We start from the raw sequence: 5,117 nt of genomic DNA on the forward strand, positions 1-5,117 counted from the left end.
CCTGCAAGATGGTGTTTGTTACCCTGTCCTCCGGTTGACAAGCCATCTTGGGTGGGACTCCCCTCGTGCAACACCTCAAAATTGTCTACTTGGAAAGAGTCAAGTTTCATTCCTAGACTTCTTGAATGATCGATGCATCATTGTCGAGTTGTTCCCCACAAGGATTTTGACAAAATTGTGTTTCAAAATTTTGAGTATTGGAAAGGGATTTTTGTGGAAACAAAGTTGATGACCTATGGGACTTAATCCCACTGTTTTTTAGTACAAAAACTCCATCACCCTCCCATTGGATGATGCTAATGTGTGCAAACATACTAATTACACTAAGGTACTTTCGTGGAAATATAAATAAATTCACAAAGATATGAAACCTTCAAGGAAATTTTGGTTTTAGGGCATCATTAGATAGTGACAATAAAGCACCAAAGGTGGTGATGACACTCCAATGAGTATTAGGTTGATGCAATTTTGATACTTGTATTAATGCACAATTAGTATGTTATATGACTACATTGTTCTTCATTAATATCAACTTCTTAAATTGCTAGCATGAACCAATAGGTTTTTTCCAAGGAAAAAGTAAAAATGGGGGAAATTTCTTCTTGGATCTCTTTGTACAATAAAGAGTTGTAAGGATGTTCATTGTTTGATAAGGCATTTCCAAACATAAACTAGTCATTATGAAGGAAATCATAAAAAAACAAACCAATTCCCGATTTTCGTAAGGGTAAAAAGCTACATCATTTGGTGGCAAAGCCAAAACATGCACATCTACTTATTTCATTTGAAGACATGTACTTCACAACAACTTTTCAAACTAGGCTTCCAAACAAATGCCATTCATTCTTGATCATTTTTCATGGAATGTTGCTTTAAAGTTATAACATTGTCTTTTCCACTCTAGGCATCTAAGGAGAGAACCTCATTTGACCTTCATCCCTTACAATGGCCCAAATTTCAAACTACAAAGCCCATTGATAGTAGAATGCATGTGATAGAGGTGGAATATTTCGTGGTTGGTAAAAGTATCGAAATGGTGGGATGTGCTATGATTAATATCCAATGAAGGACACTAGATACAACGAATACTTGGAATGTTGCTCCAACTTTGAAAGGCTACATCTGGAGTAAAGGGAGATGAATCAATGAGACATGTTATGATGGGTAACCTACAATCTACATCTTATTATCCATCAACATATTGTAGGTTAGGAGCAAGGGGTGATAATACAAGTTAGGGGGTAGAATAGTGATGGATGGATTCATATGAGTTGTTGGATTTTCAACCAGAGTTGGAATAGGAAGTCCAAATCAAGACGATAAGTTTTTAGAATGTGATACTTGGAATTAAAGGAGTTGGCATGAAATTAGTTTGAATGATTAGAATTAGAGCTGGAAGGTAAACATTGAGATTGAATTGAATGCAAATTCAAGATGAAAGTGTGGTATGATTACGACACAAGAAGCTTATTTTTTTCACATGGTTCCTCTTATGTTTGTCTAAATAATAATGTGGAAGTGAGTGCACTATTTATAGTTATTTCTAGGTTTCTTCCTATTCAATGGTAAAACAAAGATATTATCACAAAAGGTAATGATAATCCATGTAATAGTGTAGCCAAGGTGTCGTGGAAGTGTGCATTTGAACCCATGACCTCATGTTGGCAGTCACAATGTTGGAAACAAGATAAGGAGGCAACACGATCACAATTCGTGTACTTGTTGCAAGTGCAACGATACTGGTTGATAGTTGAGGCAATGCAATCAAGGTAGTTGGCTTGTTGCCTTGATGCAATGGCCCATAGCTTGTGTAGGCCTTTCGAACACATGGGCGATTGGATATCACGGTTGCCAACAATAGGAGTAGTCTCGAGCCACTATCCCTCCTTCTCATCACATTCATTCCCATCCTCCTTAGAATCTAATACAAAGTAATTAAGATATGTTGTTATATATAACATGGGTGTTTATGAAGCTTACATGTACCCTATTCAAGCATTCAAAGATCTCACCTTCTTAAAGGACCTTGCCCTTTTTTGTCACACTTTTCATTGTTCTTGTCGTCTTTTCTTCTTTAAAATTTCACTTCAATGCTTCATTGCATGTCTTTTAAATCAGAGGAAGAGATAGAGAGGCACATTTACGAGCACCATTCTTGGGAACTCTTGAGGGGGGGCTTGTGTCTACTTTCTATGAAATATTAAATAGAATTGATGGTTTAGGGAATGCTTTGAGAATAGGAAAAACTTGTAAGTACTCATCATGAGATTACGGAAAACTACGAAAAACCTATCTCACGATAAATTATAGTTATGCGCGTAAAACTTGTATTCACACTTCACTAGAGGTGTTCTGTGATAAAACATTCACCCAAAGGATTGAGAATAACTCAATCATTACCTTGGCCAACCACCACCTTCACTTTTCATTAGAAGGGGGAAATGTAATAGACAAGTTGCCACGATGGAATGTAGGGGGTTGAACCCATGACCTCCTGGTCTTATTAGGCAAGACCCCTTACCAATTGAGCTACATCCATCTATAGATTATTACATTGATTCATCTTTAGAACTTTCAAGAAACTTCAAGAGAATGCATCTTCATGCACTCTCTAGAAGTTTCCTAGTTTACATGCATATCTCCACATTCTTGTATAAATACTTGGGTGCACCTTGATTACAATCAAGGTGAACAACACCAGTTACAGAAGCATAATATCAGTTCTTGTTCTCTTGTCTATATTCTCTCTCTCTCTTTCTTGTACTCTGCTTACGCTCTCTCTCTCTCTCTCTCTCTCTCTCAACTCTCTCTTTCTCTTAGTATTTAGCCTCGTCTACTCGTCCGTGATAGGAAGGGAAATTTTTTGTTTTGTTTTAGGGCTTGAATTTTCAGACCAAAAATCCCGTTGAAATCATTATGGGAGTGGTTTGATGGTAGAGTGCCAACGACTTGAAAGTGTAGGCTCAAATCTAATAATCGGCAACGATTTGGTGTGGTTTGAGAGTGTCAAAACCGAACTGTTTAAAAAATTTCAAACTTGAACCGAACCGAACTACGAAACTGGTAAACCGAACCGTTTAAAAAAATTCAAACGGTTAAAACCGCAATTCATCTCTTAGTACTAATCGCCTCTCTGTCTCGGTACTATTCCTGATAGTTTGAACCGATTTTTCTCCTTCCTCCTCTTCCTTTTATCTTCTTACTTCTCCCTCCCTTGATACTAATCTCTTATTCCTCTTTTCTCTCATACTATGGTCACTGTTAGCGCTCAAGAATATCAAATCGTTTTCTCGGAGTTGCAATGCTTGAAAGAGAAGTTTCTCACATTGGCACAAGAAAATCAACAACTGTTGGGAGATCTTCAACAAATCTCCTTAGAAAAGCAGCAGACGCAACAGCAACATGGGGAGCTAGCGTTACACGTGCAACAACTCGAAACAACCATTATAGTTTTGCAACAACAAGGACCAAGTATGCAAGGGATTCATAAAGAACCCAAGATCGGCCTTCCTATGAAATTCAATGGAACACGATCACAGTTTAGAGGATTCCTTAATCAGGTACGATTAGTCGTTTAAATGCATCCTTCCCGATATCCCACCGATGCATCACAAGTGGGTCTAGTAGGCACGTTGTTAAGTGGCTCAACTTTGGCATGGTTCGCTCCGTTGTTAGAAAATGAATCTCCATTACTAAACAATTTTGAAGAGTTTATAATTGAGTTTAAAGCCCGTTTTGGAGATACTGATAGCATCAAGACAACAATCAACAAAATCTGACAATTATGTCAAGGCGACTGTCCAGCCTTTGCATATGCTACAAATTTCTGTCTACTCGCCTCCGATATCCCCTGGGATGACCAAGCATTAATGGAACAATTTCGTTATGGCCTACGTAACGATGTTAGGGATTTACTCTTGACCTTCCCCCAAGAACCAAAGTCATTGACAGAAGCAATTAGTCGCGCAATACGACGCGATAACCTCCTCTTCGAATGACACTCGGAACGTCAGTTTCAAATGCTGAGGGCAAGATCGGAGCCCACCTACGCTTCAGTTGTAGCAAAGCCTTTCCCAAGGTATTCATTTAATATGTCTCTAACAAATACTCCGACTCCAATGGAAATCGACACAACATGTTGTTGCGGACTGTAAAGGATCAAGAGATGGATTCTTGTGAAGCGGAATAGGTGTGAACTCTGTGTGTGTGTGTGTGTGTGTGTGTGTGTGTGTGTGAGATAGATAGAGAGAGAGACACACACAGAGTATACGCAAGGTTAAGTATATTAACAAAGGGGAAAGACACAACTACATACAAGGTGGGAGGAGGGTGCTTTATATAGTCACCGTCTCTCTTCATTAACAACAAGACTCATGGAGCATGGGGAATGTGAAAGCTCATAAGTTATGTGTCATAGAATATGATTCTATGACTCATACTAAATGCTAGAATACAAAGTGGTGACTTAATGGTGACTCTTGACCGTTGGAGTGTCTTTTCACTCTCAAGGTGAGTTCACACACAAGACCAAGTTGAGCTTGATTCTCAACACGCCCCCTCAAGCTCAAGTCGGGTCGGTTTCAGGTGGTATCCAAAAATACGCTTCGACTTGCGTTCCGGAGTCCGCGTCAACTTGCGTTGATTCGCATTTATGCGGAGTTACGGGATCCATGCTCTAGCTTGCATTGTGCATAGTTGCGAAGTCTGTGCTTCGGCTTGCGTCTTTCTTCGCAACTTTGCACAGTAGATCAGCTTCGTTGCGTGGTTGCGTAATCCATGCGTTATTGCGTAGTGTGCGCGGTTTGCGGAATCCATGCGTTATTGCGTAATGTGCGCGGTTTGCGGAATCCACGCGTTATTGCGTAATGTCTTCAGTACTCCCCCTCAAGCTTGGCAGGTCAAGGATCGCCAATCCGAGATCGGTCATGAATTGCCATAGCTTGTCAGCTCCTAAGGCTTTAGTGAAAATGTCGGCCGTTTGAAGATTGGTGCTAATGTGTTGTAGGTCGACATCGCCAGCTAGAACGCGCTCTCGGATGAAGTGATAGTGCACTTCGATGTGCTTTGTCCGCGCGTGCAACACCGGGTTCCGAGCCAAATAAATATTGCTCATGTTG

Source organism: Azolla caroliniana, unplaced genomic scaffold, assembly GCF_043228905.1.
Source record: "Azolla caroliniana isolate FFs.n. ecotype wild unplaced genomic scaffold, voAzoCaro1.0.p SCAF_7, whole genome shotgun sequence".
NCBI lineage: Eukaryota > Viridiplantae > Streptophyta > Polypodiopsida > Salviniales > Salviniaceae > Azolla > Azolla caroliniana.